Source organism: Egretta garzetta, unplaced genomic scaffold (genome assembly GCF_000687185.1).
Source record: "Egretta garzetta isolate BGI_Z169 unplaced genomic scaffold, ASM68718v1 scaffold573, whole genome shotgun sequence".
Classification (NCBI taxonomy): Eukaryota; Metazoa; Chordata; class Aves; order Pelecaniformes; family Ardeidae; genus Egretta; species Egretta garzetta.
In genome coordinates this window covers 52,933-77,774 of record NW_009259180.1, presented here as the reverse complement: position 1 = coordinate 77,774, position 24,842 = coordinate 52,933, and positions in this window count along the sequence as shown.

Sequence of the window (24,842 nt, the reverse complement as noted above, 5' to 3'; positions counted from 1 at the left end):
ATAGAATGTCCCTGACTGTTGGGGTAATGACTATGAATTTTCAATTAATATTACATGAAAAAAGAAAATGGTTAAAGTGTTAAATACCACCTCTACAGCAAATCAAGGAATTGATCTCTTTACAGCTCAGGTCCACATTGTTCACTTTCAGCCTGAAATGCACCTCTTCTCCAGGAAGTATACTACTGCCCTTGTTCTACGAAAACAACTTTTCAAGATGTGAGACTTGCCACATATTCAGTCTGGTTTTGTTTGTTTCCTTTATTTTTTCATGGTTATAGAGTCACTTCTGCCGTTTGAGTCGTCCTTAATCTCTCGTTTCCTTCACCATATTGCAAATAGTGAAGAACATCTATGGAGGTCTGGCTTTATCCTACAGCCTCTGGAAATTTTGCAAACTGCTAGAAAACTAGAAGGGGGTCTCTTATCCCCGCAGCTACAGGGAATATTTCAGTTCTTGTTCATATTTTCCTTTAGGTTAGCACACTGAATATATTAGCATTAATTAATTAGAATCCAAAACAGTAAGTGACAAACTCATAATCAGCTCTATTAGTATTTACAGAAAGCCACAGAATTATAAGCAATTGTTGAAAACTAAGCATAGTTATCACATTACTATTTCACAGTCTATCCTTTTCAGCTTTGTTAGCTCTTATCACACCTGAGTTATTTCTAAAGAATATTTGCTGATCTTCATACAAGATGGGTGTGAGAGGTAAAAATTACAAGATTACTCAAACTGCACAATAATCTGGCCAGAAGAGGATGGGAGATAAATGCCACTTCTTTAATGCAAGCGTTGTTGAAATTGCCTGATGCGAATGAACAAATTAAAGCAAGCTCCTAAGAAAGTTCATTTTCAGGCAACTCTGCAAATTACTGCTGATGACTATGTAAGTTGCTCCTGGCTGCAGATTCAGTTAATAGCAGTGTACATGATAAACTAAGCATGGTACCACAAGATACCAAAGTTCAAACAAGGCTATGTGGCAAGAAGACACAGAGTTCTTTTTCCTCTTTCTCATTTATGTACCAATAGCTTTAATTTCAGGGCACTGTTACATTCTTGTTAGATAGTTAGGTGTTAGTACAAAATAGGTGGATTCAGAAAATAATTTGTATGGATCTCTTACTGAATCCTTTTGACTGAAACAAATGAATACATTTCTTACTGTCATTCATCTCAAAATTTAGAGAAAAGAGCAGTGTGAAAACCTAGGCCTCTCTGTACAAAAATCTCTGTAAAAGAAAATATTAAATCTCTGGCTGATGTTAATAGACCTGACTGTCACTGTTACACCAGTTTCATGCAGATTTCACAAAACTGGTACATGACTCCACACCACAAATATGTAGATTTACACTTAAGTTTTAAGAAGGTACTGCTAAAACACTGAACTCTCTTCTACTCACAAACTGTCTATGGCCAACAGCAAATTTGTGAAATAAAACTTCAGCATGGTATTAGAAATAGGTGCTATGTTGATTGTCCATGTAATTCAACAGCAAACAGAAACAAGGCAACACTGCTATAATGAAGATAGATAAGAATAAATTTAAGGCTCTAAATCTAACACTCATAATCTGTCCTGACTTTTTAAAAATACAGCCATATAAGCTCAGGGCCAAATACCATTCATCTGAGGTCTTGCAAGCAGCCCCTTTTCTCCCCATAGCTCTGGATTGCATGTGGTCCCACTTTTCACATAACATGTATATGCCATTCAGGAACGATTTAACGAGTTGGTTGGTTTTATTTGTTAGAAAATACTGGATTATACAGATTTTTAAGGATTTTTTTTTTTCAATTTACTAAAGGCTAAAGTGAATGAATGATCCCTGTGTGGTCACATAGAAAGATACCTATCTGCAGGAGTGGGGAGAAAAGCACTTGGATGGTACAACCAAGGCTGGTTTTAGGGTTGGACAAAGCAGATGCTTGCCTGGCCATGGCCTAAGCTGGCTCCACCACAGCCCTAGATGACTCTTTCCTTGCTCCTGCCTTTGCCTTCGTGGAGGGAAAAGCTACAACAGGTGAAACAGGAGTTCATCAAGGAGTTGGGATTGAAAGAAAAGACTTCTCCTACCAGTAAAAGTTACCCTCCCATCCCTCAGCACTTTCATGAATATGTCAGGCCCTATCTTTCCCCTTGTCCTTCTGCTTCCCTCAGGACACCCAGGAAAAAAGTATTTAAAAAGCCTTGGGCTACCTTAGAGCAATCCCCCTTGAATGGTGGAGTTCAAATCTCCACTTCACCACATTCTGGTTATCCCTTCTCACTCTTATGTTGAAAATCTCAGCCTGATGTAGCATAAGAAATATGCATCTGAAAAAATTTTTTGTCTGCTTTCATTTGCTAGTGGTCCTGCTTTACTTCATCTCAATTACTTCATTGCTTGTTTAATTTAACAATGCAAAACTCATCTCACAGGTTGGAATACACTAGTAAATTCAAACAAACATTCAATTACATAAGCTGAGAATGGTATTCATACAAGTCTTCCATTTTAGATTAAGCATTTGCATGTTTATTAATTCAAAATTCATGTTCAATTTCAAATGCATAAGTTTGTGGAGGAAAAAAAGATTTCTAACTATGATGAGGAATAGCTTCTCTACTAACAATAGAATAAGTTTAAAAAAGCTTAATATTTTTTTCCACTATTTCTCTGGCCTGCTTCTCAAATTCAGAGTAACTGTAAAAAAAAAAATTATTTCATCACAAGCAAAATCCCACTTAAGTTGCAGTCACCACCTTACTGCTTATCTGCTTACTTGCTGCTAAAAGAGAGGTTTGTTTAACCTAATCCTCTCATCTTTGAATCATGACAGAATATCAAACCTCTAACCAGTCAGTTGAAAACCTGGAATAATTTATAATTGGAAATGCTTCTCTGCATACATCATTTTCTCCTCAGAGATCAAGGAAAGACAGGCAGAACACTAGCCTTGTTTCTAATAAATTATGCCCAAGCTAAAAGAACTCATATGATCTCTCTACGGAGCATGCAAGTAGCTATGTTGGTTCCCTCACAAACATTTCTGGAATAGAGTGGAAAGAAGATTTTGTAACAAGGAACCTAACATTTCCTAAAACATTGATGCACACTTTTGCAAAACCAAGAGAGGCACAAAGATATCAACAGAAACACTGTTAAAACAAGCTTGTATTTGATAGTTGTATCATTTTCTAAGAATAGGTGTGACAAAGAAGTTGTCCAAAATAGCAGAAGTTGAAAATGGTAGCAGAAATCAAGAGGAAAGTGTGATTAGGCAGTTATGAGAGATTTTCCCATATAACTGGAATTTAAATAAAGGGTTTTCCTTTAAGGAAAAAACCCCATGCAAAACAGACCAACTTTATAAAGCTACCACAACATATTTATATAAGCATGTCTATTAAAATTATGCTTAACATTTCCCAAATATCTATCATCCTAGGTAAATGTTCTCCTTGATCTGTTAAAATTCATAAAGGCTCCAGAGAAGATTGAGTTCCCAATTTCTTCTAAGCACACAGTGTAAGTCTGTCCTTCGGTAAGGAGATTACTGTCTGTAGAGAAAGGGCAGGATATGGATCAGAATCCTCACCCCGCCTCACTTACATATATTAAGGAAAACAGATGTACTGCCAAATCAAGTGAATTAACAAAATGTGACAGCTATGGTGCCTTGAGACATCGACTCCAGCGTCAACAGTTTGGTTTAAGAAGCCCCTGATATTCTGTGCCTGAGCACTCATTCCTCCCATTGCATTTCAGTTTCCTCCTCTTAGCTGCAGTGACGCAACTGTTTCTTAAGCTACACTGTAAATCAGATGACAGAAATGATCCAGACTAAATATAACCTGGTTTATGTTTGGAAGGTTTGAAAGGTCTTTATACTTTTAATAGTAGTGGAAGGGGAAGAAAAGGTAGGAAAGGGAAATTCAAGCTTTGACTGGAAATATTGCCTACCTAAAATTTAACTGGACATTTCATAGCCAGACTATTTCTGCATCTCACAGTCATATTACAAGTTCCCCTCCAGCCCTAAGCCTTTCTATGAAACAGAGGGAGGATAAGTAACTCAACTGATTTGTCACTCTGTATTCTGAACAGCCTAACCTGGTCTGACACAGCTACAAGGGTTGTCCTTAGACAAGTGTCAATCCAGTCAATCCCATTTTTAGTATTCTTTCTGATAGTAATATCATTTTCATACCTCTGACTAAGGGCTATAGTAATATCACATGTTTTAAGCATAAAACATGCTAGAGAGATATCTATATTTTAGGCCAACAAGCAGTGTTGCAGACCTCTTAGGGCAGAACTGATATTAGCCAGAAGTTTTGGTGTGTTGATCAGCAAGAAGAGCAGGTCCTAATGGAATTCTAAAAAAGTAAAATGGGAACACAGAACAAACCCTGAATCTACAATATTAGCAGTTATGTCACTGGGAAGGGAGAATTTTTACATTCTTAATCCAAAATGCATAAACTCAGAAAAATTATTCAACTGCTAAGTTACAGCAAACTTGTTTAACTGAAATTCCAATCTTATAAGTCTCCTTTCTAACCTAGGGATGATTGCACAGCCTCCTGCTTCATTGCGTTTAAGATTCCCTTGGTTGTAAAGATTTCTCTAAGCTGCTTCTCTTCATGAGCAGTAGATTGCAGAGGAATAATTTCTCTGCAGTATTTTCTTAGTGAAAAGGTCCACAAATTGATTTTTCACCCTTCACCCTCCCTTTCAAGATACAAATTCAAAATAAACAAGCCAGACTGTCACTGAATGTGTGTATATCTTGTTCCTCAAGCGGCTTTATAACAAGGCAACATAAAGTATTAGACTTGCATTAATAATAAAACTTATTCGAAGACCTCACAGCAGCACTGTGGGATTTCATAAAATTTCGAAGAAAAACCCTCAAAATTTAAAAAAAACACACTTTATTAGTAAACTGGGAAACCTGAGAAGATCAAAAGTATTTCCTTCCTCTTAAACTAAAGGAAGGAATTAGACCTCTTGTTCTATGGGAATCCCAAACAACAAACCATTTTGCTATGATATTCTTAACATTATCATATTTTTTACAAATCTGCTTGTGCTATGTGTGCTCCATACTTAAAATATTTCATCCTGACACTATACCATAGAAAGCGTGTCAATCTCTCTCAGAGGAAACCAGGACTCAAACTATTAAAACATTTCATACATATAAAGAAATTTCTTAAATGACACCTTGAAATGAGGCCCACAGGTAGAATACATTTCCTCAAGAAAAAGTACCTATAACTGTCAGTTGCATTCTGCTGAACTTCCTGACTGCAGCCTGGAGAATTGATAAAATCTGTTAACAAAATGCCTATTTTCAAGCTAAACAGCAATGACAACAAAATGCTTGGAGATATTTTCAATATGCACGACATCTTTCTTCACAAATAGACCTATTTGTACTCAAAAGCAAAAAAGCATCTAGTACTAGATGACTTTGCATCAGATACTTTATTTTAAAGAAAATGTAAAATGCAAAATAAATTTCTATGTTATTATGCGTAAGATTTTCATAGTGTAAAAGACATCTTGATTTTGTGTAGCTCTGAGCATCATCTTAGAGAAAGTGCATTGAAAATTGGCACTCTGTGCTACCCTCCACTAACCTAGCTCTCACTCTGATTTTGGCCAAGTCATTCTCCCTTTTTCTCTCTTGAAGAGTGACTGAACCTTCCTACTTGAAAAATAAGACTATAATAAACAAATATTTAACATCCCAGAGAACTGGTATGACAGTGTACCATTTGGAAAGCTATTTGCACTTCTAGAGCACTAGTGAATGCTAAGTCCTGTTCTTGTACAGAATATGAAGTAGTGACCTGCAGCACTTGAGAAGAGAAATATGTGAGGCCACAGCTGTGGGCACTCACTGTTTCAAAAGTATTGTATGCCATAAATAACTAGCATTTTACATCTATATGACCTACTGTATTTCACCTGATATTCAGAACAGTTCTTTGTCTCAAAAAGAGCAAGTGTAACTTGTAACTTCTGGTTTGCTGAAATATCTTCCAATTGCAACAGACTGTAAGTGGTCCAGATTTGACAACTTAAGTTGGAATACACTAGTTATTTCAAACAAACTTTCCATGTCATAAATTAAGGACTGGATTCTTACACATTTTGTATTTCAGGTTGAGCATTTTTGTGTTTATTAATCTTAGATTAGAATTTAGAGCTCTATTTGAACACCAAGCTCTCAATCCTTTGACAATGAAAAGCTTGTTAGTCTCTTCACTATTTGAACTGCAACAGCAAAATTGAAGATTTTTCTGGGATTATTCCTTCACCTCTTCTTTAAGAATAGAAAGTTATTTCAAAACTTGCTTTTTTTTCCCAAAAAAATCCTTATTCCTCCATAAAGCTAACATACATTTCACTAAGAGAATGTTGATTTTGTTTGAATGTTGATTTCACTTGAAATATCTCTCCCACTGAAGAGTGATCCTTCTCTTGCCAGGGAAATTCTATACGAATAACATTCTGCAGGTTTTTTTAATTATTAATTAGGGGAATGATTGCAACTATACCAGCTACCTTATTAAAAAAAAAAAAAAAATCTATAGCTTGTGAGGATTCTCCTTTCTGGCATATGCCAATCTATTCTAGACTCAAAGTACTACAAAGTCATCCCATCCAAGCCCTCTTAAGGACACTGACGTCTATGCATTCCTTTTCGCCAGCCAGGAAATAAGATACCTCAAGTACTAGAAACTACTTTTGTCAATAAAGTTTCAACATTTTCATACTTCCAGCTGTACAGATTGAACTCTGCTCCCACACCAGTATAAACAGGAGTCAAACCCGAATTGAACAACATTGAAAAATTGCAATCAAGAAGTTGACTCCTGGCTGCATTTACACTGGAAAATTCAAGTATGCCTAACACATTAACTTGTTGGTACAGAATTAGCCCTAGTTTGTGATACTAAGAGTTTTAATCCATGAGGAGAGTCTGAGTCCATGAGGAGATGACTGTGTTCTGATCAGTTTCAAAAGATTGTCAGGAATGCATTTATTCTAGCTAGATAGCCTCCGAAATAAATAAACATAAAATTCCAAGATGAAAAGACTATTCACTTCTCATTTCATGGAGTATCAAAGTAAGGGAGAAATTAAAACCTGCTACTTACTTGCCTACCACCAAATTCTATTTTGACATATTTCCTGGTTAGGAAAATCTTGCAAATAATCTAGATAGTAATCCAAATTCCTGCAACTGCTTTCAAAAGTTTAAGGACTCTGTACCATACTGCAAGTAGTTTCTCAAAAGGCTGCCTGAATTTTACATTTTGAGCCTCCTGGAACAGAAATGCAATCCTTCACAATATTTAGTATTCTTTTAGTTTTGCCTCAAGGTTCTGAAGGATGTAGCAAATACAGATGCGGAAGGGCCTAACACACACTTTCCTTCATTTTGCTAGTGAATGGTCTCACTTAGATTTCTCTTTTATCGACAAGCCCCGGTAGTCAACCCCATACCCTATTAATAAATTCACTGCCGTTTCTGCAATATCATTAGATGCCAGTAATTGCCCAATTTATAGCAGTAGGTACCCTAAAATACTGTGAACCATACTGGTATCTAATTATTTACCTGAAGCCAAATTCTACTGTTAAACCCGTGAAAACATTTTTCCATTACTAATTATCACTGTAAGTATTTGCTACGGCCAATAACCAAGCTGCTGATCTTTAGTTCCCCTCCCCACTATCAATTATTTTGACTCTCTAGGACATCAAAGGCTGTGATTTAAAGGCAAGGGGTGCATATTAAATATATGCAGAAAACCTGTTTTTAAAGCATGTACTCATACCAGTACTCTATACCCAAGCATTATTTTAATCAGGTGAGAAAAACAGAAAAAGAAGGAGGTTTGTGTGACCAATTAGAACTAACCAACACTATTCACATACTGAATGAGTAATAGTTATTATGCACTGAAAAGTTTGCAAACCAGAACTTATTCCTAAATATTAGTAATTATTATTGAAAGACTGCTAATTTCTAGAGAATACTATTGCACTCCTACACCAGTTGCAAAAAAGAAAAATGATTTTAAATTAGTCAGCTATAGGATAAGGTATGAATTATTTACTAAGCTTGATTCATGTGCATAATTCCTCACAGTCAAGCATGCAAATCAGATCAGATAATTACACACAATCATATGATTACTAGTTTCATATGCAATAACTTCATTGGTGTCTGTAGTTGCAATATTTAGAAGTACAAATTTGATATATTCTTGTTTACATATTTTACAGACAGCTAATACATTTTTAAAGTCTATGTAGATACTTAATATAGACTTTTAATACCCAATTTTTATACTTCAGATATTAAGACAAGGCCACATGCTTATAGTAAGTTTTCATCTAACTGCAGTAGAGTACTTGCAACTTCTGTCTTTCTTTGGTTTGTAAGACATAAATGGTAGCATGTTAACAAAAATACCTTTGATTTGTAATGTCAGATAGTATATTTCGATATTCATTTGAGAGAGGGTTGACAGCAAATGCAGAGTATCCCTTTACTTAAGTCCTAACAATTGCTACCATTAAGACTTAAGTTACAATCAAACTGCTGATGCTGTATTTGATAGATTGCTAACAAAGCTTTTTCTGAAATATTCTTTTAGCTTCCTATATAGGTAGGAACCTAAGAAAAATGTATTCAATATTCAGAATTTCTACCGATGGTTATATTCAACAGTCTGTTCTTATTTGCTGTTTCTATGACTACTGGGGCAGCACTAATTTCTTCAAATTGAACAGAAATAGAATCAAATTTGTATATTTAAACAAGAACATGCACAACTTTCTTTGAAAGCTATTCCAGCAGAAAGAGCATATATGTGTGTATCTCCACTTTAATGCAAAAACACAGGCATGTATATTCAATTTCAAAGATCTAACAAAGCAGAGAAAAGCACAATCGACTTTAACTACATATTTTTCATGTAATATTAGGAAATTTTAGCCAGTATTGAAAGAATTTTACTTTTACCTTTTCCAAATATTCACTACAAGCCATGTGAATTTCTTCAGTGGGATGAAATAACACAATAAAAAGAACAGCATAAATACTGTTTCTTTCTCAAAGACTTTCCTATGCATCCTATATGCTTTCAGCTTACAAGGCTTAGAATAATTTTTTTCCTGTATCACCTGTTATTTAATTTGAATACCCTGAATCTAACACAAGGAAGCACTAACATATATGTGGATGTTGTGAAATTATGACTCATTGTCTTTATTTCAGTGGTACTAGTCATACGTTTGTGTAACGTCTTTTCTAGCAACTCCGGTTCCTTTAAATATATTGTCGTCTTAGCCACAAGAAGGCTAATGACACCAGAAAAGCATGCTGCCAGAACAATCAAAATTCATCATACCTACTGAAGTATTTCTAATTGAAGAAACTAGTTATTTTTTATGCTGTTCCTATGGTTTTACTTGGCTTTAATCTATCAGCCTTTAAAAATAGATTTAATTGGACTGCATTTTAAGCATGCACTTACTGGTTTCACATTCAAAAGAATCCCTCAGACAAAGAAAATTTTAGATACAAAAAATTATCCCGTTGATAAGCCTCACAGCTCCTACTAGCCAAGCAGCCGGCACACGAGGCAACTTGTGGCACTGGACAGCCTGCATGGCTGCTAGTTAGGGAATTCTTGAGTTCTGGATAACCACAGAACCTCCCAGCCAGCTAGCCTGACATCCTTGTTTCATGCCAGCTGGCTCACCTGTCCAATTTCCCTTCAAATATTGATGAATTGACATAAAATGCAGGCCTGTTGAATTAACATTTTTCAAGGCACTGCTGTTTTACTAGAAAAAAATCATAGCTGGTTTTAAAATTAAGTATGGGAAAATAAATTAGGATTTAATTTTCTGGTTTAAACTAAAATCGTGAATCCCTTCTTTTTCCTCTATCTCTAATTTCCTCTAATTCTCTCATCCTAGTTTTCATTTGTGTCAAATTACTTCTTGTCTTTGAAAAGCCCTTCAGAGGGAGCAGGAAATTAAAAAAAAAAGTCTTCTAGGGAACAGTGGCGGAATGTTCTCTAGTTTCCTTTTCTTTCAGTGAACACCCTACATTAAACATTATTCTGCAACCCTGAGTCTGACCATGTACTTCCATATATATATCTTAAGACACACAAAAAGCTTTTCTGCCTAACAGTGAAAGGTATTTTCTTCTTTATCAACCCCTAAACTATCAGTTTCATGCATCAGTTGGGTAGCTATATGGAGACAGCCTTTTTTACCTTTTGATTATCCTGAGGAAGAGAAATGTGAAGGCCAGTCATCTCAAGAAAATACAGTCATACCACATTTGGAATCATGGCTCAACAGAATGGAGCACTTCAGGTTGAATCAGTTGTTCTGAAATTGCTCTTAACACAGGTCTGGGCAACCTAAAAGCAAATAAACAAGTTTATTTTTAATTTGTAAGAACAGGTAACATTCATCACATTAGCTGGGAAACAAAGAAAGGGAAAAAACATGTGTTTTATGGCACTTGTATGTGTGCTTAAGTTAAATTACCAGGCTTCTCCTACCCTACAAAATTTAGTTACTATGCTAACACATACTTCACATCTTTTCTAGCTAAAGGCTGGTATACATCCAGTCCTATGCATTCCATCTACATTAATGGAAAACAATTCAGGCCAAGCAGCCTAAATTTTGTCTATTTTTGTTAGAATTACAATAAAATTCCTCTGCCTTCCATTCTCCTCCCTCTCCCACCTCCCCATCATTTAGTATCCAGAAGCATGAACAGGCTTTATGACTGTGGTCCATTTTTTTCTCTCACGTGCCACCTTCCATGTTGGAGATGGTGAGATAACAGTGGTCTGAACTATTTCTTCCAATCTCTGCTCTGACAGACAGAAAAAATGGTTAAGGTGGGAGAAAACAGTGATCTCTTCATTTTATCATGTCCATCCATCAGTCTTATTCCAACTAAAATGGAAAAGCAGTGTTTGGTAAGAGCGGTCCATATACAGTCTTGCCGCTTCTGTAAGTGCTCAGGGAAGAAACTCTCTATAATTGGCATTTGTAACAACAGTGTAGAGTTCTAGAACCTCTATATAGACACTGAAAGATTTTTTTCTGACAAAAACAGAAATAAAAGCTTAAGCAATGAAATTTCCCTTTTTTTACAGATTAAGTAGCAAAATATTATTATGCTGGTATCAAGATCAAAAGACTTAATACCTGCACACAATGACCAAGTTAATATGGCCATTAAAACTTAAATGTTAAACTTTTTCACCATATAATTCATACAAGTCAGAATAAAATCCACAACTTTCAACATATTTCGCTTGAACTTTTGAGCCTCAAGCCAGCAAACATGTTTACAACATAGGAATTATCCCATTTATTTTAGTTTTACATGTTAAACATCTTCTGTTGGATTGGGAACTTGGACTTGCAACTTACTTTTGTCATCAATATTCCTTTCACTCGTTATCAAATAGCACTTGAATCTGGCAATTTTTTTGAGAATTAATCAGATTAAGCTAATCACTTGTTTTGGGGAAGAATAACACTGTTGGGTTTGCCTGTATCACAAGTAATACATGAACCCAGTTAACACCATTCTGGTATTATGTTTCCAAGATACACACAAACATTTTGCTAACACAGGCTTATCTCTGGCTCGAGGTCTAAAGGTAATTATGGCTCTAGGGTAGAAATAGAAGAGCTTTCTTTAAGCATTGCAATGGTAATGCAGGCTGCCGACTGAAAAGGAAGGTAGTAATCTTGACAGATATGAAATACAAGAATTTATCAGGCAATAATGGTATATTGTAAGCATGTCTTGTGGTTTGGTTTTATAACAGCTAAGGAAAGTTTTTACACAGCAAAGTCCCTCCCCTCAGGACTCAAAAAGAATAAAATTGACTACTGATGAGAATTTGCCATCTTACTTGGAAATCTAAATAATAAGCTAATGTGAAAAGTACATGTCATTAATTACAGTTAAAAATAACTAAGTATGTAATTTGCTTTTGAGATGCATCTATTTAAAGGTGTTTTTATGCTTTACTCTCAAAAACCTTAAAATTCTCCCCATTTCATTAAAAAAAACCTCAACATTGGAATTTCATAGGCACGGAAACCTATGATTGTCCAGGAGAGACAAAGAAAGAAAATTAAATGCAAAGAAAGAAACAGTAAAAGAAGTTGTAAAATTCATCAGTCAAATGGTTTACATCAGGATAAATAATTTTGCTAAGTGTGAACTCAAAATGGCAGATGACTCTACTTGATACCACATATGGCTTTGCAAGTCAGCCATTATCCCACTGCATAGCCTTTACACAGCCACAGCTGAGTTCTGAGTCTCAGTGAAAGACAATGGGATACAAGATCATTTGCCAATGTCACTTTGGCAAACGAGATTTAAACTAAGTTACTTCAACACTTTAACATAACATCTGACAGTCACAGCGTTCATAATGTGTTTGTGTACAGTACTATGAATCTTTAATTTAAAGATAGAATTTTATCGTAGATAGCTGACTCAAGACAGTTTATCATCGACATCTTGAAAGGGGGTAGAGAGGGAAACAGAAAACATCCTCAGAATTCCAGCTTTCTAAACACATTAGGCTTTTCTTATAGAGAAAGTCTGGCTTAAGGTATTTACTTTAAAATGCCTTAGCAAGGAAAAATTTTATTAAACTATATTATCTAGAGTGCCATCATCAAATCTGGCTCCAGACAAATCTATCCAGTTTATCTAGTCCTACTAAAACATTTATTACTGCTCTGAACATGAGAAAAGGAATTCCTGACTAAGGGAACTCCCAGAACAAAGCAGTACAGACAGCAGAAAGATCTTGAAAATCCAAAATGCATTATTAAAACCCTGCACAGTAAGTTCATAAATTGACAGGATGTATTGGTAGGGCCTATTCCCCCATGACAGTGTATTTCATCAGTCCAGAGAGGTTGTCATATACTGTCTCTGAATAATTCAGTGTGCAAAACTAACTCATGAATGATGGTGGTGGGATTATGCCATTTTGAATTATTAGGTGGGAGAATCCATGAATACCCAGCTGCAGTGGAGAATAATTATTGCTAGTCTATTTAGGACAAAATCTAATTCAAAGTCTAAAAGTCACAGGACTTTACAGCTACTGCATCTGACCTAATTTCCATAATCTCCTGAGTTTCACACACTGAGCAAACCCAGGCACAAGAAGGTTTCTTGCAAGTAATTGTTGATATTTCAGCAGCTAGGTTACAATCTGTTATAATCTTTTTATACTGTTTGGTTTTGTGCTATGATTATGCTTGCTGCTTGTACTATTGGCTATATATTGAATTCTGTGTCCTTTATATGTTTTCAGAGACGAATGATTCAGTATTATTGACCTTCATGAGACACAGAACAGAATGGTCACCAAATCATGCATGCTACTTACTGTTTGAGGCCAACAGGTTCATTCTTTAATGAATTATTCCAGCTCCAGTGATACATAAAAAACAGTCTGTTTGCTATGTTTAGTTAAGAAGACCCGCTGCCTCGACTATCACAGTTACAGAGAGACTGAAGCGGAGCACGTCTGATGTTTTGATGATAAAGATGAAAACTGCAGGCAGGAAAACAGAAAACAAAATGGAATTTCAGTTAAAATGCTAGCTTTCATTTCCATTTCACACTGTGATTATATTCTTGGCCCTGAATGTGTCTTTTCCACTTTCTTCCTCCTTTCTTCTTTAATTTTTTGGGGTCCTGATTGCCCAAAGAGCTATTTTATACAAGACTTACTTGTTCTAGCTTCTCTTTCCAGGAGCCTGTTTTACAACATTAATAATAACAAGCAAAAAGCAGCAGAGTACTGTAATCATAATACACACAGGGTGAGCCAGAGGAAGTCTGAACAATAAATCTTTGAACTGAAGGAATCCACAAGTGCCTGCCCAGGTTTCCTTGCTGGCATTATTATTATACACTAAATTTATTAATAAAAATGAATGACCAGCAAATCTCTTTTTTAAGTAACCAAGAAAACATCAATCCTACCCAAAGCCTCTCTTCATTAGGATATGATTGAGGCATCTTTAAGGTTTTGAAGGATTTCCTATTCTAAATCACAAAACATTTCATGAATCAACAACTTATAGCTATAAGATAGAATGAAATTAAATGCATTTTGTCTTCTATTGTCATGCATAAGCATATTTTAAAATGAACTGCTCTTTCTAAATTAAAAATGAGCATGAGTTTACTTCTTCTTTTTGTCCAAAATACTACGGTTTATCTGTAATAAATGCAACAAGAACTAAGGAATTTGTATTTTCTGGGTTCCCAGAGAATTTTCCTAATATGGACCACATGTAATTAGTCATAATCACGTAGGTTTAACATTGAAAGCCATTTCTGTTTAGTTAATTTATATATTGATAGAGTATAGTAAAGTTAGTTGGTCAAACTGAGCAAAGGAATAAGAGATGATGAATTTCTGTTATTTAAAATATTGCTTGTTATTGTTCAGTGCTGAGCTACTACCTGTCTTTTGCAGCCATTTCTTAGCGTACCGATAAACTCGACTTCTGCTGTGAAGAATTTGGATCCTAGATGACAACAACGTTTGTCACACTGAATCAAGTAAGAAATAGTTCGGTGTTCCAAAGGCCCCCTAACAGGTAAGATGATGAAAAATAGACCCGCAGTAAAAAACAAGAGAAGTGGTTCTCTTCTAACCTGTAGTCAAGAAATTTCCAATTGTCCCCTTAAGTTTAGCACTATCACTGAGTTCAAGAGAGATGAATACTTTTAGAATAACACCTTGTCTCTGGCTCTATTACAGATGGCAGAAGGGCAAACTGACTCACCCACAAAGGAAACCAGGACCACTGTTAATGACAAATTAAGTGAGGACTTCCAGGCAGTTACGTAAAACGTATTAGCATTCTCAATAAAAGTGGTACTTAAAAATACAGTAGAACTTCATGGATCTAAAAAAGATGTTTGCAACAACTCCTTGACAATTTGTTTAACTCTCTTAGAGGAGTTTCTGAAGTTTACTTGATTTTATCTTCTCTATTATTAATCATGAAAGGAACTCCATCAGACTTGTCAACATAGCAGGTCCAGATTATGTAATTTATAGAAAGATCATAATGATTCACACACCAGAAGTGGTCTCCTTATCTCAAAATAAGTATTTTGAATGATCTCTGTTTCTACCCAATTTTTTTAAGGACACCGAGGAAAGCTCTCTATTTATATAAGTGGGCATAGTACCAGATGTCAATGGAATCTGTTTCATTTACACCATCATTCTCAGACAATGGCCTGCCAACTAGCAAGGTGTTAATTTTAGCAATCATACTGCATATTACAGGCTCAGAACAAGGTTTACATGAGATTGGACAAATTCATGGCATGGAAAGCCACCGAAAATTACTGAAATTATATAAATCTGGCAAACTGCCGTAGACAGGGAGAGGAGTCAGAGAAGGTTTTACTACAGCTTTTCCTTATTCTTGCAGCCTTCACTTTTAGTCACAGGTGCTCATGTATGCGAACTTTCAGTCTGGCACAACAGTCTCATTCCTATTTTCTTAAATGACATGGAGAAAGAATGAAAACATTGCTCCCTTTTATCACCCCAGGAGTCGTCACTGAATCTCTGATTCAGTAACCTTTGGTGTCTTACTCCCAAGATCGCCCAAAATTCCAGTTTTGGTTCAATTTTTAAAAATGTTGAGGCTCTCAGTCAGGGGAAAAACTGATTCTAAAAAATTTTACCATTTAAGCTTAAAGCGTTTAAAGCTTGCCTTATTGCTGCTTTCCATGCTTTATTTTCAGCTGGTGACTGCTCGTAATTAAAATATTCAGGCCTGTTATGATTAAGGTAAATAACTTTACTCTCAAACTACTGGCAGTTGCAAAGTATGCAGCACGATTTTTTTTATTTCTAATTAAGTTTCTTAGTATGAGTCACATTTGCAGAATCAGAAAAGGAAACACTTAGATTGCATTCATCAGGCTCCCTCTCCCCGAAGCAGCTATGTATCTAGGGATGAAGCTACATATCTGCCCATCTCCTAAATATTTCCTTTAGTTCTCACTGGCAAGCTCAGTTGATAAACGTCTGCAGGGAACAAAAATGGGTTTTGTCACACAAATGTTCAAGTTGCTTATTTTAAGAATCTGCAGTTTGGTAGGTTGTGCTTTTAAAATCCTTTGCTGATAGTGCAGAGAAGTTTATAGGAGCATTCATAATTTTTTTTCATTTCTTGCTAATTGCTGTACTTCAGTTTAGTACAGAAGTGTTTGACATAATGATGCTATCATTCAGATTAAGGATTTAGTTTCCAGAAAAAGCAGTATTTACTGAGGAAGAGGCACATTATCAAAACCTAGATAAAATAAAATACAAATTCATTGTTGAGATCTATTTTTCTACACTGCAAAGTATTATAACTGCAATTCTCAAATTATTTCAGGAAAAGTGCCAACATCATAAAATACAGAAAACAATAATGAGAAGCCCTCTTGCCTCTGTGGTGGCACCTTAAATTGTTTTTGATGAATGAGGCAGGCTTCCAAAGTTTCCTTTTCAGAAATCCAAGCCAATACTCAGATTGAATAAAATCAAGCTTAGCTCAGTGGCAGGCAGTTGTAGTCTGGGGAAAAGAGCCTTCAGTTTCCCTTCCCTTTCCCAGGACACTTTTGCTTAATAGCACGAACCCACAGGACCCAAATTGTTAGCTCACAAAGCCATATGATTTTTAATAATCTGTGGGAACCATATGAGTATTTAACCAAGTACTGTTCTCCTGTAGTAAGCTTCCTAGTCCCAGATTTCTTTAGCTTTTCCTTCATGAATATGTTTAAATCTAAGAAGCTTTCCCTTGTCTTTCTTGTCTATACCTAGCAGTTTAGTAGTTTGAATGGCAGACAGCTGATTTTTTTTAAACTAATTTTTTATTTTAAAAAGAGCCACCAATAAGTACATGTTTAGAAGGTGAGAATGAAATAGCCCTCTGCTGTTCATGTCAAACAAATGAGAACAAGAAAGGGCACATCCTACATGTGTTTCTTTCTTTGCCACAAGAAAGAGGAGCCAGCATTTCAGTGCCTCATTTACCTCTGAGAGATGGCAGTAAGTTTTATTACGGTGACCTTTTGTATGTTCCTTAACTCGAATTGCTGGTCATTCCCTGTTCTTCCTGTTTACAGTATCGGTAATCAGCACAAGGGCATGTGAGCCAAAGAAATCCGAAACAGCCACTCAAAATCACAGAATACTAACTTTTTAAAAATTTATATTTACAATTCTTTAAAACTTCATAGCTCTCCACTAGCTTAGTTAGACAGTAGCTTTTTTCTACATCATTTTTGAAGCAAATCACCAGCAGGAACAGTATCTAAGCTATTTTGCTATACCACTGCCCTGCAACATCTGCATGAGCTGATGTTCTGCTTGACAGGAGCACAGGTTTCCAGTGCAGATCAACCACAACAATGGGACAGCAAAGGAGGTATGTTTTGCAACATGTGCTAGGAACATAAATAGATTATATTATTTAGCTCAATCCTTGCTGTTCCTCTACCATTATGACCTTGGTGCAATTGTTAGACAATGAATGAAAGTCTTTGCATTCACTTTGTTTTGTATCTTACTACCTGGTAACATTCAAATAAATTATATTTTCCATTGTTATAAACTTCTAGCATATTTGGAAACAGTTTATTTGCTCAGCCCTACATACCTCTAAAAACAAACAAAACAAAAATAATTATGTTTTTGTCTACAAATAAGCATATATGGACTGATCTACAGTGATCTATGTATGAAATAAGAAGCTGATGTTCAGCTTCTCAGAAGGGCATCAGGACCCATGATTCCCAAGCCACCAGAAGGCAGTAAATATATATACAGCTTTTGAAAAATCTGTAAACCAATTCAGTTCTGAACACCCAGCTACAGTTTCAGTTACATGCCATTCTACGGATCTGATGACAGAGTAGCAATAGATCAATTTTAAAGAGCTTTGGGAAAAGCATAAAAAATATCTTAGAATTATTAGGGGTTTCAGTTTGTGAAGAAGAAAAGCGTCAGAACAGTAGATGGCTAAACCACTTTCTGGGGTGAAACAGCAAACCCATTTGTAGCATTAGCAAGGTTTAAACATAAATAATGTTACTTCGTATGATATACTGAGTTGCAGCAAGCAATAGCAAATAACTACTTACTCCTCCAGAACTCTCCAGATGTGCACTCCACAGACCTACATTTTCTTCCCTGTATTATTCTCAGTGTTCAGGTTGGCCTATAGGCTATATCCTAAGAATTCAGCTGCACATAGGTAACTAAGCTGACAGGTCAAATTTGAGTATTTGCATTTCTCAGCACTGCCAGGAGTGAAATGAAAGGTTTCTGATTAGAGTAATACAGTGAAACTACACCAAGGGAAGACTGAGGGGACATTAACAGGTGTACAAGCAAGAAGGCATAATCTATCTCAGAAAAGGGCATGTTCCATCAGTATCAACAAAATTGCATGTAACCAGATCACTCTTTTACATTTCCAAAAATAATATTGAATACCCTTAGCAGGAACAACCATGTAAATGAAATCCTCCCTTTGACTGTGAAGGAAATGCATGCTTTCCATGTCATATACAGTCTTTGGGACAGAAGCATTTCTTAAGTCAATAGAAGGGTGAAGATATATACTGTTTTTAAATGTATCCCAGAAACTAAGAATGGCTGAAAACACAGAAACTAAGTTCAGGGTTTTCACAAAAGCTTTTCCATAGCTCTATACTTCCCTTGTACAAATTTACTGCACATGGGACAGTATTCACAGAATCATAGAAACATTTAGGTTGGAAAAGACCCTTAAGATCATCAAGTCCAACCATTAACCTAGCACTTCCAAGTCCACCACTAAACCATGTCCACCACTAAACCATGTCCCTAAGCACCACATCTACACATCTTTTAAATACCTTCAGGGATTGGGTCTCAACCACTTCCTTGAGCAGCCTGTTCCAATGCTTGACAACAATGCTTGACAGTGCAGAAATTTTTCCTAACATCCAGTCAAAACCTCCCCCAGTGCAACTTGAGGCCATTTCTTCTCATCCTGTCACTTGTTACTTGGGAGAAGAGACTGACATGTGCCTTGCTACAACCTCCTTTCAGGTAGTTTTACAGGTGATAAGGTCTCCCCTCAGCCTCCTTTTCTCCAGATTAAACAAACCCAGTTCCCTCAGCCACTCGTCATAAGACTTGTGCTCCAGACCCTTCACCAGCCTTGTTGCCCTTCTTTGGACAGGCTCCAGCACCTCAGTCTGTCATGTGGTGAGAGGCTCAAAACAGTGTACACAGGTGGCCAAGAAGGCCAACAGCACCCTGGCTCATATCAGAAATAGCATGACCAGCAGGACCAGGGAAGTAAATCCTTCCCCTGTACTTGGCATTGGTGAGGCTGCACCTCAAATACTGTGTTCAGTTTTGGGCCTTTCATCTCATAAACCCTGGACCCAATCACCTGTTTGTCCTGTACGTGCCACATGACAGCACTCAACTTGATCTGCTCCATAACTTTCCCCAGCACTGAGGTCAGACCAACAGGCCTGTAGTTCCACAGATCCTCCTTCAGGCCCTTCTTGTACATGGGCATCATATTGGCAAGCCTCCAGTCAACTGGGATCCCCCTGGTGAGCCAGGACTGCTTATAAATGATTGAAAGTGGCTTGGTGAACACTTCCACCAGCTCCCTCAGTACCCTCGGGTGGATCCTTTCCGGACCCATAGATTTGTGTGTCTCTGTGTGGTGTAGCAGGTTGCCAACCGTTTCCCCTTGGATTATGGGAGCTTCATTCTGCTCCCTGTCCCTGTCTTCCAGCTCAGGGGGCTGGGTACCCAGAGAACAACTGGTCTTACTATTAAAGACTGAGGCAAAAAAAGCATTAAGTACCTCAACCTTTTCCTCAGCCCTTTGTCACCGTGTTTCTCCCCACATCTGAGAAAGGGTGGAGATTCTCCTTAGCCCTCCTTTTGTTGCTAATTTATTTATAGAAACATTTTTAATTGTCTTTTACAGGAGTAGCCAGATTAAGTTCTAGTTGGGCTTTGGCCTTTCTCATTTTCTCCCTGCATAACCTCATGACACCCTTGTAGTCCTCCTAAGTTTCTTGACCCTTCTTCCAAAGTTCATAAATTCTCCTTTTGTTCCTGAGTTCCAGCCAAAGCTCTCTGTTCAGCCAGGACGGTTGTCTTCCCTGCAGGCTCAGTTTCTGGCACATGGGGATGGCCTGCTCATGCACCTTTAAGATTTCCTTCCTGAAGAATGCCCAGCCTTCCTGGACTCCTTTGCCCTTCAGAACTGCCTCCCAAGGGACTCTGTCAGCCAGGCTCCTAAACAGGCCGAAGTCTGCCTTCCGGAAGTCCAAAGTGGCAGGTCTGCTGACCCCCCTCCTTACTTCTCCAAGAATCAAAAACTTTATCATTTCATGATCACTATGCCCAAGACAGCCTCCAAACATCACATCACCCACCAGTCCTTCTCTGTTCACAAACAAGAGGCCCAGCAGGGGCACCTTCCCTATTTGGTTCACTCACCAGTAAGTTATCTTCCACACAACTCTAAGAACCTCCTAGATTTTTTTCTCTCTGCTGTATTGTATTTCCAGCAGACATCCGGTAAGTTGAAGCGACCCACAAGGGACTATCAAGACCTACTGCTGTGTGTAATTTTCGTGATGTAGCAAATAAGGAACAGATTCCAATTCTTGAAAATCATGACAAACAGTGCTCCTTTTGACCAACTAGCTGTGGTCAACTACAATTAGCACTGAAAAAACCTGAAGTTTGTGTCATCAGTAAAGTACGTATTATAAAATCTTATCTGCTCCCACAGAGTGAATTCAACAATAAGTGTATTTGATTCTCATTCAAATCTATAAGATCTGTCCAGAGGCATCTAAAAGAAGTGTAATTATGACTTTAGGATTAACTATAAATTGTAAGCAAAAGAGGGAAGGAGAATTCATGTTACCATGAAATAAAATGGAAATGTTAAACCAAGAAAATAAATGAGTCTGAAATAATGCAGACTGAAAAGGCACATGTGCTTCTCCATTTTTCTCTAGTAATTGGTTGAGAACTTTCTGCATTTCATTCATGTCAATTATTCTAAAATTTCTGCTGCCGTTACTGGCAATGAGCAGGGAGCTGGTGGGTCCAGACTGTCAACAGCTCACAGCAGCAAGTTTCTAGAAAATAATTTTCAGTTCCTAATTTGAGTCTGGCTGTTACTTAGGTTGATAAAGAAATCTTTCCACTTATCTTGTTCTTATTTCATCCTCTCTGAGGAGCTAGGCATATGTGAACCTTTCTGGGTCTTGTATCTTTAATAAGGAATAAGTCTCTATGGGGGAAAGAAACAACATGAATTAGACAGAGACAAGGATAGGAAGAAATCCAAAGCAACTAGAAATTTGAAACACAGAATAAAAATCTCTCAGTCTGGGCAGCTATATATCAAAAGTGCATGTTGTATAATTTGAAAGTCAACTCATCATTAGATCTGTGTTACACAGTGAAGCATAAACTTATTTTTGTATAAACCACAGGGTATTTGATCCTTTGCTCACAGATCACCAGAACTGAAAGATGTCTGGTTCAATTATTTCTCTGAGATTTTCTGCAGATATTTCATAACCTATAATGTCACTTATCAAAGTGCAATTACATCACCTCTTTGCCAACATCAGCATTTGTCCTTATCAGCATTCCATTTTCTGTCCTGCTCCAATCCCTTTTCCCTGACTTTCTCTCTCTTTTATTCCTTATTAATCCACAAGACAGCAACAGTGAACACACAAGAAACACTAAGATATATTGTAACTTGTACAAATGTTTTGCAAAGAGCTTTCCAACTAGGCAGCTGAAGTGGGTCAGTATCACTTTCAAAACACATTAGATTCCCAGGTGCCCATCTCACCCCTTTGCAGGAAATTACTGCCCCCTCACCAGAGCATAGCAGCGTACACATCTGCAACCCCGCTCCTCAAGTTGACCACACAGCATATTAGTACCAACTTAGCATCAATTGAAATGCTAAGCTGTGAATGAGAGCAGCAGAAGTGCCAGCACACAGCTCACTCTTCTGGAGCAGGAACTTCTGGCAAGGACTGGAATGCAGAAGGGTGACAGCAGAACTCCTAACTGCTCCCACTAAATCACCCAAGTCCATCTGTCAAAGTCCCCAAATTACCTGGTATGTCTCCAAAATAGTAGTCCAGGTTTTGGAAGCAGAAGAGCTAACAACTGTGACACCCAAAGGAAGCTTCTCTTTAGAGTAGTTAGCTCAAATGCTGACACTGTGAATGCCACCAGCACAAAAGACAGCTCTGAGCTAACTCTGGTACCTTTACAGGACAGTGCACTAAAAGCCTGATTTCCACTGTCCACTGAGACTCAGTTCCTCACTGCCTACCTGAAAAACACAGCAAGTTCCTAAAAAAATCACTGTGTCTTTTTCAAAAAATAAAATAGCCCTAGTGTACTAGGAAACACAAATTTAAGCAGTCAACATTTTTTAGTGGTGAAGTGTCCTAAGGTGCATTGTGGAAGCAGGGGGAAGGGAGAATTGAGAGGAACAGATCTATAGAAATTGTTATCCTCTTTTTCCTGTCTCTTCACCAGTTTTAGACTGCTCTCACTGCCCTCTCCTCACACACCCTTTGGGACAGGCTACTTTGACTACACTACTTGAGAAACAAGTCATGTAAGACCACATGCCTGCAGGCTGGTAGGTGTAACGTGAAAGGGGAGAAAACTTCCATTTTCTTAGGACACGGAAGATACCAAGAATTTCAGGAGACAGGCTCATCCCAAAATGACTGTTCTGTCTGCATAAACACCTTTGAACTTCTGCAGAGTAGAAAAAAAAATATATTTCAAACAATAGGAATCTGCTTAGCTTTCAGTATAGGCAGTTGCTTTATATCCCAGGAAAATATGCTGATCTAAACAATCTCTTAAGGATTTTTAGATTTTGTCACAGATAGGTATAGGCAAACTATGTCATTAAGACATTTTTATTCTGCAATAAAACCCAGGTATTTAATAATAACTAAAACATATTATATAGGTGACTGACTACGTAAAATCTTTTCAGTGTTACTTTAGCACATGTCTAACATGGAGATACTTCTTAACATATTCAAAAGCAACATTAAACCATGTCACTAATAAAAGTTTTTATAATAGATTCAGTTCCCAAGAGTTTATGAAATAGACATTTGTACAAAAGTTCCACTTCTCAGGACTGTCTCCTAGCAGTCTCATTTAAAAAAATGCAGTTAAGCTATTCATACTTAAATGTACTCAAGTGCCCAGAAGAAGCAGAAAAGATGGAGAACACTACCTGGATATTGGAGATGCTGATGCTCTGTCACTGTGGGAAAAGCGATTTTCAAGACAGGTGAAGTACAAGAGGACACTCAGACCAGTTGCTCTACATTTGCAACCTACAATTAGTCTCACTTATATATGCCTAAATACTTAGAGATATTTATTTTTCCTGCACAATTCTAGGTAGTTTTATTGCGTGGAGACAGACCATTTTCAGAGTACCTAAAAAACAAATGCAGCTAAAAAAAAAATATCTGATCTTATGCTGCAGATATAACATGTTAGATCTCAATAAAGCCATACAAAAGTGTTAACACTTTGCTTTACTGAAAACCTGTTAATCAAATGTCTGGCTTTCATTAGCACAAAGCTAGCATTTGCTAACATTTTAGAAAAGATAAACTCCTTTAAGATTCAGCGAAGTATTCAAACCAGATATCCCAATTCATTTGTACCACAGCAAACTATACAAATACACATTTCTTTCCATCAATACCTAAACGTAACTAAAAGGAGAAGATGCATATCTAAATGCCTGAAAGCCCATTTGAAATACTGGTAACAATAATATGAACCCTTCTGCAGCATTTTTTACACGTAGTCAAGTGAAAACATTGACAGATTTTTTAGAATGTTATTCAATTTTAGAATAGCTTTGTTTTGAAGTACAGCAGGTGCTGTAATTTTAATAGAGTATCACTGTACATGTTTAACATGTTTATAGTCTCAATGCCCATTCTTAAAAGGAGACATTTACAGGAGAATTAATTATTAAAATGTTTTGGTTTCAGTCTTGTGCATTAAAATTTTGTTTGGAAAGACAGCATGAACTTTAAATGCATTTACTTTGAAAAGTATTTTTCCCTATACATACATCCATGTGCATGCACACAGGCACAAACATTTATGTTTTATGAAGGCCCAGTCATCTACTGAGATTGCTATAGCTGCCTCTCAGAGAACCATAATCATAGCTATACACCTGATAACCAAGCCAGTATCATCAGGAACTTCCTCTTACAACAGCTTTGACAGAAAGCATGATCAATATAAAAGATTAGAAGCAGACTTAATCTTTTCTTCTCCTTCTGATATTTGTTCACATAATAACAGGCTGTCTAGAAAGTACTGTTTGTTTCTCTTTCCTGGATGTAGCTCAGCTGATAAGCAAAGCTACAAGAGCTCTAAAATGCTAGAAGAGGATAGCTACTAACATATGAGTTCTGTCACCTGGTGCACAAACACTTTTGGTTTTGTCTTTTAAGAGCTTAAGCCCAGAGCTTATCAGATTGCTGCTTTGAGTAGATCCCAAATCTCTGACATGTCAAAACATGTGCTGTTACTACAAAAATTCAAGGCAGAATTTAAATCCTAAAAAAAATA